At 45.5% G+C, this 15,990-nt stretch overlaps 1 long non-coding RNA gene across 1 annotated transcript; it reads left to right on the top strand.

Annotated features, from left to right (window-relative positions):
• Window positions 1–2,717: 2,717 nt before the first annotated feature.
• LOC120619071 (uncharacterized) lies at window positions 2,718–5,529 on the top strand. The gene is made up of 2 exons (XR_005657346.1): window positions 2,718–3,234; window positions 4,254–5,529. It is a non-coding gene; the product is annotated as an uncharacterized LOC120619071 (long non-coding RNA).
• Window positions 5,530–15,990: the final 10,461 nt, after the last annotated feature.

Genomic DNA, 15,990 nt, shown 5'->3' with positions numbered 1-15,990 from the left:
CCATTACCATGGGTCACTGACTCTTAGAATGGACGCATCTGCTCCCTGAACAAGGCGCTTCATGAGTGAAGGGTTTTAATATCCTCTGATGAAAGTCCAGAGTAAAATAAATTCAGTGTGTTCTCCCTTCTTTTTCAGCCAACAGGTCTCTTCAAGATTTTGTGGCTATAGCTTAACAGCTGTGACTAATTTTATTCTATTACCAGAAATTCCCTCCTTTTCCCTCCCCTGGTTTCCATTTTCCTCCTGGTGGTTCGAGTTCTCCTCCCAGAGTCCCCACTCCCACCAATCACCTGGGCGACTCACTGCTTGGGCGATGACCTCATTCTCGCCTCCAGTTGCCATGGCAGCACCAGGAGTTGGGAAGACGGTTGCTTTCAACATCCCAGCAGCTCTTTGCTCTGGGAGACCAGTTCATGCTCCCCTTGGATCACATCCACATCAAAGACACTCATTTAACTTTCCTAGCTACTCCTCACCCACAGCTATGGCTAATCATCCTTCCCCATGCCAGCCTTTCAGAGAATTCACTTATACCCATTAAAAAGTAAAAATGGATCAACAACAAGAAAAATTTTAAACAGTTTGGCACTTTAAATGTTTATTTGAGCAAAAATCCTTTGCCTACCTGTGATTAGACTCTCAAAAGCTGAATTGCTGCCACTTGGCAGTGGTGGCTGATCCTAACTTACTCTTGAAGAAAATTCAGGGTTCTTGTAACTGGTTGGAATTTTCTGCATAGCTGCATCGACTCTGAAGAGAGTTGGCCTGGAAAACACTGGGGATTTTAGGACCCACCCCATTCTGACTCCCAAGACTGGCTGCCTAATATCTGCCTACCCTGTCATCCAATCCCCCATTACCAAACTCAAGGGGTTCATCTTGCCAACACACTTCAATAGCCAAAAGAGACACGAACAGGAGTTTGCAACAAAGAAAATAGAGATTTTTTTAAGAAAATGGTGCCAAGCCCAGAGACACAGGTGAGCTAGCACACAAAGAACTGGCTCTCTGATGGCCCTAGGGGAAAACTCATTAGTAGCTAGAGAGTTGGGGTCATGGGCTCTACTGACTGCTTGGGGCTCGACTAGGAAGCAGCCGATCATAGCATCAGGGCCTGATGTCAGTCAGGGGTCATTCTCTCTGGTTTCAAGGTGATGCTGGTAGGGTCGGTTCGCCTTCATGGAGCCGCAAGATGTTATCTTTAGTTTGGCTGAAACTTTCTGTGGTCAGCAGACCTGACTCTGTTCTCAAGACGGTTTAATGCAGACCTAAGGGTGTAATGATTAAAGGAGAAGCTGCACAGTATGCAGAAGGATAAGGAAAGAAAAGATGCAAGTGAGCCCAAGGCCAGTTTGAATCAAAGAGAAAGAGAGAAAAAGTCATTTTAAAGAAATTAATATTTGGACGGCTACATCCCTGTGCTCCCCTATAGCCTGAGTGAGATAGGGATTTTAAGACATTTAGTCTAGATCCAGGCGTAATAATATGAAGGGTAAATGTGCAAACTAGATCCACATACTACATATTTTAAAAGTTAATTGTTTCAATCAAATTAGAAATTTAAATAAAATTGTTCTATCTTCCTGCCTGGAACGATATACATACCTTCATTAAAAACCTGGAAGGCCAGGTTCAGATTTAGAATGAATGACTCCTCGGCGTCCTGCATGGGGATGAGGCAGTGGGAGGGAGTCCGATCCTGTCCAGTTCACAGATTCGATCTCCTGCCCTATTGCAACACACAGAGCAAGGTGCCTCACTTGGACGGGCCCTGGAAGGGGGTAATTATGGTGGCCCGTTATCCTAGTGTGGTTCAGAAGAGCCATGGGTTCTGGGTGGGCACGTGCCCTTGACCTGGGCCCGTAGGGTGGATTGTGGCTTGGCAGAGGGCAGGAGTGGATCTCCACTGCGCTATAGTTCAGTACGAATGATCGCTTGGAGGTACATGTGCCTCAGTGGATCCCATCATTTTTGTTGCTTCTATTTACACTTTTCCTACCTTCTTCTAAATGATAGGGGCCATCTCTTGCGAAATTCTTAATTTTTTTAGTAAACCTAGTTGTCTTTTTTTTCTCCTTTTATTAGAGAAAGACCCTCTCCCTCAAACTTAGATAATTGCCTTGAGTCTGGTGACTCAAGTCCTCTCACCGTTGATAAGGATCATTGAAACTCAGCATTCTCCTTGCCCGTTATAAGGCAGGAATGGCTTTTGGCCAAAACAGGGACCTTAAGAGTCCAAGAAGGGAGCAGACCTTTAACCCAATTTTTTTCTTTCTTTAACTAAATATATTAACCAAGGTTTTTTTCCTTTATCCATTTGATGGGCAAATTGATGATAGAAACATAACTAGATATATGATTCAAGTAATAAGTTTGTATCTTTGTTTTTTCTTGTCTAGGGACAGAGGCGACACTTCGGCGGGATACCCAAAACCTCTGACTAAGACAGAGAGGGAAAGAGCTCCATGAAACCCCAATATGCAGGAACCACAACCCTCCTCAGCAGGAAGCAGATACAGAAAGAGACCTCCCACACCCAACATCCGTACTATCACGGGGTTCATGGCTCTTAGAAAAGGGTTAGGCAGGAAAGTTAGGTAGGGGGTTTTGGATCCACTGCAAAGAACCGAAGTCATCTTATTCTACTAAGGGTCCGCCCCAGTCCGCCCACAATTAAGCAAGCCAGACGGCATTTCTGGGCTAAAGGTAAGTCATACAAGGAAACAAGCAAGCAGAAAATTGGATACTAGTTTCAGCCAGTTCCTCGCACCTGCGCAGTGAAGACCCCAACGACCTTCAACTCACCTGAGCCTCATTATACTGTCATTATAATATGGTGCATATGCCTAGAAGTTTATTAATGTCATTATAACCAACTGAATTCTGGGAACAAACCTGCGCAGAAAGGAAATGATGAGTCACTGGGCCCTGTCCAACTTAGATGTCAATCGAGGAAGCCACTCCTCGAAGTAAAGGGACCGCCCCCAGCAAGTAGGGATAAAAAGGCCAAAGCCTGTGTTTCTGTGCCCTTGAGCCGCTCTCCTCTTGCTCGGGCCCTCTTCCAACTCTGGGAGAGTCCTGTGTTTTCCTTTCCTTTCCTGTAAAGCTATTTTCTGCTGTACTTCTTTTCTTGCTCAATTCTTTGCTCGAGACATCAAGAACCCGGATGTCCCGCCGGGTTGGGATCCCCGCTCTCCGTGACATCTTCTGTGGCGAGCCAGCAGCCGGGAGGTACGCCCCTGTCCAGGGGGATCTTTTCCTCTTCGTCTCTGACGTTCTGTTCTTCTGGCATCATGTCTGTGCCACCTTGATTTCCCTTTTCGGGCTCTTTCCCACCGTCTGGCTACTTTCCTCTGGGGATCCCAGGCTGAGCTCGTCCTCAGACTGCTTTCCTGCTGTGTTGCGCCCTGCACCGTCCTCGCCACCTCCCGCTCCACCTCCGTCCGCCTTGATGTAGTTTCCCTAGGGCAGGGACTCCAGATGACCCTCTTTTTCTGGACGATCCATTTCCGACCTTTCTTCTCTGCCATCTCAGCAGCCCTCAGAGACTTCCTCTTCTCTCCCTTTTCAGGCATCCTTTGATCTGGTAAATCTTTTTTTTATTTTTTTAATGGAAAATCATGGTATTTAACCTTCACATGTTTGAGCCTCCACAAATAATGCAACCAACTTGTCACACTTTTAACAGCCCTTCTACATCCTCTCCACCTTCCCTATCCTAGTTCCAGAATTTATCTTCATTCAGTTATGCCGATTTGATCCGCTCGATCTGAACACTCACTTTAGGGTCAAAACAGCTACTCCCAAGGCTGCGCTCTGCTCCCTCCTCCACCGCCCTTCCCTACGAGCTCTGGTTAAGGTCGTAACACTCCAGGGTGCTAGAACAACGGTTTCTCACCTGGTAGGATCCCAAAAGCTGAAAGGCATATCCAGGGGCACCCAGAGTTATCATAGGCCATAATTTATGGAAAAAGCCCAAGTGAAGAGCCAAGTCTAAGTTTGAGTCCAAGCGTCAGAAAAATAGCACCAATGTTCATCTGAGGTTGGAAGCATCCAGCAACCTAAGTTAGGGACTTCACAGGGAGTTGCCCCGGAAGACCTCTCCTGGACCTGGCTACCACCTGGAGGGACACCACGGGGGGGTGAGGGGTGGGGGCAGAGGTTGGGGAGGTGGCAGTAGGGGTGGGAGTGGGGGTGGGAGTGGGGGTCTTATCCCTCCTAGTGAAACTCTTAGACTCTTTTTCTTACAGACCACCATGGGAAATAAGCCCTCAGCACTTGACCTTCGGACTCACCTCTCAGCTGTATCCTTAACCATTGGGACAAATTTGATTCTGATAACTTGAGAAAGAAACCCCTTGTATTTATTGTAATGTAGCTTAGCCAGGATATAAAGTAAGTCAGAAACGATGGCCCACAAATAGAAGTCTTATTTATAGTAGCATCCTTCAATTAGATTTGTTTTGCTATATGGAGGAAAAATGGTCAGAGGTTCCCTATGTTCAGGCCTTCATGGCCCTCTACTAAGATCCATTTGTGTGCCCAGACTACCAGAAGCCTCCTGGCAAGGTCAAATACAAACCAGAGCCAGAGATAATTGATGACCCATTACTTAATTGCTCCGCCTGTCCCTCAGAGGGAAGCTCAGCCACCCCCATTGTAATTCTCTTCCAAAGGCTCCACCACAGAGCCGGAAGCTATTCTGCCCTCCCATACTTGAAGTGGAACTCTGCCCTGCACTTGCTTCTACCATCCTGCCTCTCAGAGGTGGCTGGGGCAGAAGGCACCATTGGGGTGCAAATTAATGATAGAAACATAACCAGATAAATGATTCAAGTAACAAATTTGTATCTTTATTTTTCCTCGTCTAGTGACAGACGAAACTTCATCGGCATACCCAGATCCCCTCCTGACTAAGGCAGAGAGGGAAAGAGCTCCATGAAACCCCAATATGCAAGGACTACGACCCTCGTCAGCAGGAAGCAGATACAGAAGAAGAGACCTCCCGTCCCTCAGCATCCATACTAATCAAAAGGGGGTTCATGGCTCTTAGAAAAGGGATAGGCAGGAAAGTTAGATACGGGGTTTAAGATGTTGAGGTCATCCTGTTCTAGAAAAGGTCCACCCTCAATTAAGCCAGAAGGTGTTTCTGAGCTAAAAGTAACTCATACAAGAAAAGAAGCTAGCAGAAAATTGGGTACTAGTTTCAGCCAGTCCCTCACACCTGCACAAAGACCCCAACGACTCTCAACTCACCTGAGTCATTATACCATCATTGTGATGTGATGCATATCCCAGAAGTTCATTAATAGAACAGACTGAATTCTGGGAACGAACATACACAGAAAGCAAATGATGAATCATTGGTCCCTGTCCATCTTAGTTGTTAATCGAGGAATCCACCCCTCTAAGAAAAGTGTCCGCCTATAGGAAATAGAGATGAAAATCCCAAAGGCTGTGTTACTGGGCTCTTGAGCTGCTCTTCTCTTGCTTGGGCTACTTCTAATAAAGCTATTTTCTGCTGTATTTCGGTGTCTTGCTCAATTCTTTATTCGAGACATCAAGAACCTGGACGAGGTGTCGAGAGGGGAACCCCACTCTCCCTTAACATCATCACTTAGGTTCTTATGCTGACAGTTGGTCACCATCCCAAGTCTGTGTCCCTACTCCCAGGAGGATCGAGGCCACACCCCAGGCTGGAGGACAACACCCCCAATGAGGACGAGCGGGATGCGAGACCTGAGCCACCCAGAGGGGCAGTCCATGGGCAGAAGGCCCTCAGAGGGTGATGTGGCTTTAACTTGCTGCGGTGCACATGTAGGGGTGATGCTGCAGGTGAGGGGGCTCCACTTAGGAAGATGCTCCTAAGCTAACGGGAAGGAAGGGCTTGCCCCAGCTCTGCACTCTTAAACTCGACTCTTTACGTGGCAGCCTCCTTTCGATGTACATTTTAAACCTAGGAAGTCCAAGCAGACACTGCTGGTTTTCCCCTTGAAATGCCTTCCCGCCACCCACTCTTGCAGGCTTTTCCTCCCACAGTAACAGCTGTGTCCATCAGTGCAGATCAGGCCCAACACCCGGCTTCATGCCCCTGATTTCTCTCTTTCCCCCAATCCCAATCAGTGCCTCAGGAAGCCCTGGCAGCTTAACCTCTAAATTAGAATTTGAATTTGCCACTTCCCCTGCCACATGCTTACCCAAGCCACAGGCTCGAGCCTGTCCCTCCCACATCCACTCCTGCCTGGAATCCGTTCTCTGCTCATCACAGCAATGACCTAAAAGTGTCAACTGGGTCATTTCACCTTGGTGCTTGCTACTCTTAAATGACTCGATTGCATCTAGAATGAAATCTTAACATCACAGAGGTCCCGCTCACTTCTCCACTTGCTTCAGAACCCACTTTTCCTCTTCCTCCCTTTGCTCAACCCCCCTGAATTTCCTGTCATGTCTCAGAACAAAGGCAGCACACTCCAACGCCTGTGGTGGATCAGCAGAGAAGGCAGTGAGGGACTGGGGATGGGGAAGACCAGGCTGCTGCCTCCTTTCTGCAAACTCTCTCCGTGTAGGAGAGATAAAGGACGTGTTTTATCAGAGCTGTGTGGGACTCTCGAGGAAGATCAAGAGAAGCAAATGCAGTGTTTCCACTGATGGGACAGAGAGCCAGAGAACCCTACTTTTCCTCTAAGACTGGATCATAAAGTAGAACCGAATAGTAAAATTTTTAAGGACAGAAAGTGCGAGTGATTTTACTAGATCTGATCTCATTAAAGCAGAAGAGGAAAAAGAAAATTCCACTTGACTCTTAGGGTAATTGATCAGAGAAATAAATTCCATCCAGGGACTTTGAAGGTCAGTGCCTGAATCACCCAGTAATTCCGTCTACTCTTAGGGACTCTTTCCGTGACCAACGCCGTGGGCTGTCTTGGGTGATTCTCTGGCTTCCGTAACTGTGTCCTTTCCCTCGAGCGATTCAGAACTCTTAGGGAAGGGTGCTGGAAACAGTAAGTGTGTGATAAGTATAGAAGACTACTTTCCCTCTTAATTTCTTTAAAATACATATGACTGTTTAAAGCAGAGATTTATAAATTTGTATTATGGGGTGTAGAATGTATGCCGATACGGAAACGTATGGTAATTGTAGAGTAAAGGAAAAGGAGCCGGGAATGGGCTCTGCACAGTTACAGGAGTTCTTACATTTAATGTGAAGCGGTTCTGATGCAGGACTGTTGCAGGATTCTCGAACGGAGAGATGGGACACCGAGGCTATAAGCAGGAAACAGTGTTTATTGATCCCAGCACCGGCTCAGCGAATTCTTATCCAAAGGCTGAGCCCTGATTGTAACGTAACGGGCAGTTTTACACAGTCTTGTCATTCCTACACAGCTACAGATATACAGAAGAACATTAATTGGTTGGCAAACTATGAGAAAAGTGATGTTAGCTGGAGAGTCCTTGAGGTGGGGGGAGGGCAGTCAGGAACGAACTCGTTTGAGCAGGACATGGCTAGGCAGGGTCAGGCTGCCACAGAGCAGGGCAAATTTCCCTGAGTTGGTGGAGGTAGACCACGCCCTGTACCGAGACAAGAAGAGGGGCCTTTGGCGGAGAGTGTGGAAAGATTTCAATACACACGCCAAAGTTAGAGTCAAAAGGAATGTTTATTAGAAAAAGGGTGACGCCCCACAGACAGAGTGTGGTCTCTTCTCAGAGGCAGAGAGTGTGAGAAACGGTGAGACAGGAAAAGTACTGAGAGAGACTCTGAGTGTTCAGGGAATTCGGTTTCTATGTCATTCTTTAGTTCCCATTTCCTCTGTTACGGACCTACAGTGAGGGAGGGGAAGAGTATGTAGCATGAAAAGGTAAGAATATGTACAGTGAAAGGCCTGCCGGTGGTTCCCAGCCTTTAATCTGTAGGTTCCCCATGGTTTTGGCCATAGGGAATGACTCTGTTGGTACCTGTTTCCCCCTGGGGTTGTTAGCAATCCCAGCAGAAATCTTTCTTTGTTCTTTGTTCCTGGGCTGGCTGCAGGGCTGATCAGCATATTGCAGTCTCTGATTGTGATTTGACTAACATTTTTAATTCTCTTGCCTCCTCCCTACGTTAGTACCTTATTAATTCTAAGCAGACTAAAAAGTTAAGGGTGTGTATTTCAATACCTTTAGCAACCACTAAAAAATAACAATAATAATAATGCCAAGAGGTATAGCTAAAAGTCGATAAATCAAAATGGAATTCTAAATGATGTTTAACTAACCCAAAAGAGAGCAGGAAGGAAGAATGGTAAGGAGGGGGGAAAAGGACAAGCAGAAACCAAATAATCCCCACAGAGGCGGAAACCTTTGATGTGCAGGGGAGGAAGAGTAGGCAGAATACACGCCACTGAGCACACCGCGTTTTCTAGGCACCTCAAGTCCTTTCTAAGAGACATTGTATCCAATCTTGAATTTAGCTCATGGAGGTGGGTGTTGCTGCCTTCGAAGGCCCTCAGACTGCCCTCAAAGGCCCTCAGGCTGCCCTCAGGCTACCTCCAGAGGCTGGGTGGCGGTGGAGGAGGGGGCCTGCTCCCGGGCCTGTCCATGACTTAGGAGTCCTGTGAGCTACATACAGGTCAGTGCCGGGCACCCAGAATCCACCGCTCATGGATCGACTCTGAGCTCACCACAGGCCAATGTGAAAACCACAACACGAAACAATGTACTAACTCAAGGTGATTAAACCATCAATGTGATCTGGACATCCTCTCTCTAGAGGCCTATTTACATGGCAAACCACTTTATAACAAGAAGATTCTTGCACAGTATGTGATGAGCACCTTCAAGTCATACTCTGGAAAGAACCAGAATTAAAAAAACCTTGGGAACGACAGTAGAAATCCGCTGACGTGCCACATTCTCCTTTCCACTTTTGCATGAGATTATTTGCACTAATATTCGGCTCTCAAACCACCTCGCTACAACCACATATAACACTTGGTTGTGTATTTCCAGATCTTTCTAAATGCTCACACACAAAGCCATACATACATTTGAATATTTATTATAAAAATGAGACCTATCCATTCCCTTACGTGATTTAATTTCCGCTTAACATATCATGAACACATTTTCCGATATGTACGTGTGGATCTTCTCTTTTATATTGTGCGGTCCTGTAATATTCCAGTGTACAGATGGCAGCAAGAAAGGACTCTCGCCCTTAATGAAGGGTCGTTTGTTTGTTACACTGCCTCCCTGCGGAGGGGCCGCCGCCGCCTCACTCCGTCCTCGTTGCCGGCACCCGGAGGGCCTTCCGGTAGCTGGGCTGGCACTTCCTTCCGTCAGCCTCTGCTTCAGCCCCGCTTCTTTAGCAAGGCCTTCCTCGTTGGATGCATAGAATACCCTTCTCCTTACCTCATCACCCTTTACCAGAAAAGCTTGTCTTCTTTGTTTTAATAATACTTATAATTACCTGAAATCATATCATTTGATTGATTGATTATTTCCCTTTAAGGTCCATGAATCAGTGAATTCAGCTGACACTAAATTGATGTTCGATACATATTTGATGAATGAATGAATGAATGATTGGATGAATATATTTTTACCACCTCTGCAAGTAGCTGGTCTCCTTGGACTGGGATTGCTGGCATAAAATGTAGATAAACATTGCCATATTGTTCTCGGATAACGGTGAACGAATTTATACTTCTCATCAATGGTGCTTGAGAGTGTCTGTTTTCCCCATATCCTGGCTAACACAGAATATTATCCATTTAAAAAATTTTCCCCAGTGAGATGAATGAAAAACAAATAATCTTGTAGCTATTTTAATTTTTTTCTTCTAGTTGTATGACATGTGACACATCTTTTAAAAATCTTTACTGACCATTTGTATTTCCTCTTTGGTTGATTGTCTGTTCCTATGCTATCATATCTTGAAAGTTTCTTAACCTAAAACGTTTACAGTTACTCTACATTAACAGTATAATATTTAAACTGAAATACAGCTTCACGCAAATCATTTTAAATATATAATAAGAATATGAATAGCTTTCAGTGTGCTAAGCACTGTTCTTCAAACTTGCCTCGTGTTACTTCATTTAATCCTCTGTCAAACTCCATAAGGTAAATTTTTTATTATCTACATCCTACAAATGATGAACCTGAGGCACCAGAGACACATGTGTCCCAAGGTCACACAGATGGAAGGGCAGGCTGACCTTTTACCCATGACAAGCTAACAGAAGTTACCATCTGTCTGTGAAATGGCATGAGATTCTGAATCTTCTCATCTACAGATCACAGTAAGTATTCTTGATAAAAATCTCACTCACTTGCACATGGCTCTTTTCACAATAATCTGATTGCTTAGACAGAATCGGTGGCATAATTTACAGGGCCCAGTTAAGAATTAAAATGTGTGGTCCTTTGTCATAAAATCAAGATGGCAACAGGAGAGCATTAAACCAAGGTGCTCTAAGCGTAAGGCTCTGTGTGACAGGTCACATGCCTCGGAAACTGGCCGTGGGACACAGTCCGCATTCTAACAGATGAAGAAATTGACATGGAGAATTGAGTGACTGTGCCAAGGGCTCAGAGGCAGGCTCAGCCTTTGAACCCAGGTTTGTCTGATCACAAAGCCTGGGTGGGTTCTTAGTAAGATACCACATCGTCTCCTGGTGCGGTGCCAGGTTAGATACCTGCTCAAATCATGCCTATGGAATTAATATTCCTTGAGCCTAAAATAGGATGGAAAGAGATGAAGTATAAACAGGGCACTTCTCTGAGAGATGGGGAGAAAAAGTAAAGTGGTTTTGCTGCCCACTGTCTCAATACTCGACCTCACGTGCCTTGGCCCATCTGTCATGGGAGAGACTCAGGCCCTGCAGCCTGGAGTTTTGGGGAAACAGCTGAGAACAGTCTCCTCTTTGTAGAGAGCACGGCATGAAAACTTAGAAACCTTCCAAGTGGCCTAACTTAGAGACCATGAAGGGAAGAGGAGGTAGGGAGCAGATTCACGAACAAGCAATGGCGCCTTGGCTCCAAAGTCTTATGACACCTGAAAGACCACGTGACTGTACCTGGAAGCTCCTCCAGTAGGACATTTGACAACAGGAAATAAACAAGAGAGACTGAGACTGTGAACGCCTTTCTTTTCAACTTTTCCAGAGCACAAAACAAATCTTTGTGTTTGTGGTTCCCAACTTCCCCCTAACATCCTCATTCCCTGAAGAATAACTTGATGATAGGACTGTTGCCATTTAAGTCTAGAGGTGATGGTCAGTTGGGTATCACCAGGTTGTGACAAAATTGCTGGGTTTTGGTGTCTGTCGTGTGATTAGTTAAGATGTGGAGTGAGGAGGGAGGGAGGTGACTAAAGCAAGTGGAGAAAAAAGCTGGTTTTCCATGCGGGACCCTGAGTACCAGGCCTCAAGCCAGCCCAGCCACATTCTTGCTGACAGCTCCAGGCAAGCTCCCCTGGGAGCTGTTCTGTACTCAGCCCTCTGCCCCTGTGTCCTGGGGCTCAGAGTGAAGTAAACACGCAGCCCTCACAGGTTCAGAGCTGGTGTGAAGCCAGAATGGCCACACAGCAATCACAGCAGGTCCAGGCCAATGGCAGCCCCAAGGTGAGCGCATTCTTCAGTAGGCTGGGACTGGAGTAGCTGGTTAAGCCTTGGGGAACTAGGGCGGCTGAGCCCTTCCTCCCTTGGTATACTAAATAAATTCCAGATGGATCAAAGATTTAAATGTAAAATAAACAAATCTTAACAGTATTAGGGGAAAAAACCAAAGCTTTAGTGTCATATTTTATAATTATGGAGTGAAACAGTTATTCTAAGCAGGACATGAATCCCAGAAGCTACAAAAGAAAATACTGAAAAACATCATCTCATACAAATTTTAAAACTGTAAGAAAATTGAACCCTAAACACAGCGAAAAGAAAAGGCGGTAATGGCAGACAAATTTTTCTAATATACGAAGACTCTTAGAAATCAATAGAAAAATGATGAATGCCCTCCCATCCCCCAAATAAGAGAATTCACTAAAGAGATCATGGAAAATGCCAGTAAATACCTGGCAAAGTACTAAAAAACAGACACACAGAATAAAGCAGTCTTGGGTGATTTTCTACCTCATAGACTGATAAATAGAGATTTTTTTTATTGCCAGTGTTAGATAATGAAGCAGGGGACAGACACTTCTGATGGGAGTGGAAACTAGGACAATTTTGTAGAGAGAAAGTAATACTTACCATAATTTTACATTTCTATATGCTTTATCTAGAAATTCTTCTTCTAGAAACTTATCCTACAGCATACAAAGACACATAAGGACAGAGGCCCAAAGACGATATTCGTAATAAACATTATTGTAAAAGTCAGGCCAGGTTCTGTGGATGGTTCTCTACCATCATTTAATTCTCACAACCACAAAATCAATGTACTATTGTTAATGTTCATTTTATAAATGTAAAACTGAAGCTTAGAAAAAAAACCAAAAACATGCTCAAGCTCATTCCACTTGTGATAAGCAACCCCTGGTTAGTATTTTCTTCAAAACACGTGCTTGTGGCTCCTTCCACACATCATTATTTGCCATAGCCCAAACTGTAGATTGGCCCAAGTTCATTCACAAGAGGTAGATGGAATAAATTATGCTTCATCTGGACAAAGCAATAGTGCCCATCCACAGAACAGAACAAGGTAAATTTGTACATGCTGGAAAGGTCAACAAGACAGATAGAATGAAAAAAGATTTTCAAAATAGTTGTTATAATTCTATTTCTATTTAAGAAAATAATAAAATAATAAACTACGGAATATGATCAAATCTGAATGCCTCATAATCTTTTTACTTGGAAAAAATTTTAAACTTTCAGGAAAGTGACCAGAATGATAGCAGGTCCCTCCGCCTCCTGCCTCCGTGCCCTAAACCACTGCCTTGCTCCACCTTCGCACTGGAATCGGAGGAAAAGCTGTGTGTGTCCTGTCCCTTACCTTTCCTCCTGCTGAGAGTCCTCCTCCCTCCCCCAGTGCTGTCAGTAGGGACCCCCTGGCTCAGCCCCCCACCCCCCGCCCCCCCCACCCCTGCCAGTTGTTTAACCTCATTCCTCCTAGACTCCCTTCCGTCTCTCAGCTTCAAAAGTGTTCAGGTTCCCACTGCTTCGCACGCCCTGTAACATCCTCCTTCCAGCCAGAGCCTGGGGCCTAGAGACCAAGCGGCTCTTCCCCACCTCCCAGCCACTCATCTGCTCGCCACTGCCACTGGCGCCTCCTCAGCACCCGGGAGAAAATGCCTTTGGCAAAATTGGCCGTGATCTCCCACGTGCCAAATCCTCCATCCGTGCGCATTCCCTTGGTCTCCCCTTAGTTTTACCGTCAGCGTCGGCCCGGAGATACTGATGGCCTTTCTACTCTGAACGCTCACCTTCTGAGGAGAGCCAGCTGGCTAACCTTGACATTCATTTCCCTCCGAGGCCCTTCTTTTTGTCCCGTTCTGCTCTGCGGTCCATCCCTCAACTGCTTTTGCTGTGATTTCTTAGAAATCCAAGGCCGAGGCTTTCCATAGCTATTTACTACCTTATTTTGATTTATAATCATAAACCTGCTTCCATAAATAAGAAAATTTGCTAAAATTTGTGTTTTGTAGTTTATCTAGAAATAACACAGAAAGTATTACTATTATTTTTGATGTGGCACAATAATTTTGTATCATGTATTTTCAGTTAAATAAATGTGGATTTTTTTTTTAATATTCAAAAATGAAAATAAAATAAAACACAAATCCATGATTTGGGGTCCCTCACCATCATCACCCATGATGCCTAAACCTTTCCCATCTCTCCCACGACCCTATCCCTGCCCTCCATGACCACCCCAAACACAAGCCGAGTCCTACACTAGCGAAGCCATTCTTCTCCTGACATGTCAGACTGTCCCCTTACAGCCCGCCCTTGTCTCATCTGCTTCCTCGACTGAGAATTCACCTCCAAACCCTTCACTGTCTATAGTAACTACCTCACCTCTGAAGATTCAGCTCAAACTTCATGTTCTGCATGGAAACTCATCTGCCTCTCGACCCCAGCTCCAAGGCTGCTCTCTCCTCTGGGTCCCCGCAGTTCCTTGTCAGAAGCTCCCCATCAGCAGACCCAGAACATGGTATTGCAGTCATCCACTGAGATGTGTGTCTTCCCCACCTGGACGCAGGACCTAGCACTGACACTAGCACTGAGACTTCTGCTATTGTGACCCATAGTAGGTGCTCAAAAATATATCTTTTAATAAGTGGATAAATGGGCACCATCAACAAATGATCCACTAACAGTAGATGAGTTCTCCCTTACACGTCTGCTGGCCTGCCTTCCCCATCGGCCTCTACCCCACCCCGACTAGTTCAGTCACAAGAATCAGTGGATGATCAGAGACTGGCTGCCCAGCTGGCATATCCCTCCCTCCACTTTCACTTATAAACCATTGAATTTTCACATTCCATCCCAACTCCACCCCCAGAGTATTTGTGACTTCCTTCTAAAGTAAATCCAGGCCACCCTATCTGGTTCTGTGAGTCTCGCTCAGTTGGGTGGAGAGGGCGAGGGATGAGGGGCTGTCCAAGGTCCACAGATTCTGCGGATTAACTAGGGGACAGAGACAACTGACAGCTGTGAGTGGTGATGGGGAGACAGAGTCAAACATCATCCTGTTGCAGAAAAATCAGACCGGTGAGAAACCAAACACCACTCGGAGAGTTGGAGAACTCAGGTGTATTACGCCGGCGGTCCCAGAAGAGCTAGCGCTCTGGAGATCTGGGCCCTGAGCTCAGGGGTAACCTTACTTTTATAGGGCTTAACAAGGAAGGCAATACATCTGTTATCTAGACAGAACAGCAAAGGGGAGGGTGAGTTTTCAGTTGATCTCGAGGTCACCTTACTCTTTGGCTTATGCCGCAAGCATGTCTATAGAAACAGAACAAAGAGCTGATTACAAGGTTAGCCATCTGAGTGAGAAATTCCTCTTCAATTGCACAGCTCCATAATGTGGTTGTGTCCAATCATCGGTGACAAGAGCTCCACCCCGTTTCCCTTTCTCACTGCTCGTGCCAGCATGTGTGTTTCTTCACATTCGGCGTACAGTGTTTACCATGAAAACGAAAAGCAGACTCAGCTGGATTTCTGAGTGAGCAGGCCTGGGCCTGACGTAAGTCCTGAGTCACAGCTTCACTTCCGGTGTGGCCCTCACGGAACATCGGAGGAGGAGCTGGTGTGGCTCAGTGAGGGCCTCTCCCGCTTACTGGGTGATGTGAAAGGGTGCAGGAGCCCCCTCAGGAGAAGAAAGCACCGGCCTGCAGCAGGCGAGGCCAGAGGCGCTCGGCAGTCGGAGACACGGCCTTTTCCGTGGATTACACAGAACCGCCTGACTCAGCACAGAGATGAACCTAAAGGCAAAGAGTGGAAATGAGGATTTCAGTCTCCGATTTTAGGATGAAGTGGACTTTATCTCCCTAAGGCAGGTTCTTCTCAAGCCAGTGTCTCTCTGAGGAGACCTGTCTTTGAGTTTGAAAAGGAAATGCTAAACCTATGAACACCTGCAGCCCAAATGGACAATATTAGGTGGAGAGACACTTTTCAATGGCTACAGACTCCCAGGCCCCAGGTGCTTGGCTGCTGGCAAATGTGAAACTACTCGGGACAAAGGCATCTTCATCCTGGGCCTCAGAAAAATCTCACAAATACATGTCCAGGGGGAAAAAAGCACAAAATCAAAGATAAATTAGGCACAAAAAATAAGGTGTAATAAACAAGAATGAACAACAACAACAACATAGTATATACTAGCCCCTAAAGACCTCTAATGCTAGAATTATTAGAAACAGACTTTTTAAAATTATAATTATTAAAAATATATGACAAGCTTAAAATTATCTTCAAGGAACTGGAAACTATAATAAATAAAATAATAGATTTGTAAAAAAAAAACAAAGAAAAAGCGCCTATACATAAAAAAAAAAAAAAA

Source organism: Pteropus medius, unplaced genomic scaffold (assembly GCF_902729225.1).
Source record: "Pteropus medius unplaced genomic scaffold, Ma_sr-lr_union100, whole genome shotgun sequence".
In the NCBI taxonomy this organism is placed as follows: Eukaryota; Metazoa; Chordata; class Mammalia; order Chiroptera; family Pteropodidae; genus Pteropus; species Pteropus medius.
Note: the sequence above shows the minus strand (reverse complement) of the source record. Positions and strands in the feature narration are given on the sequence as shown.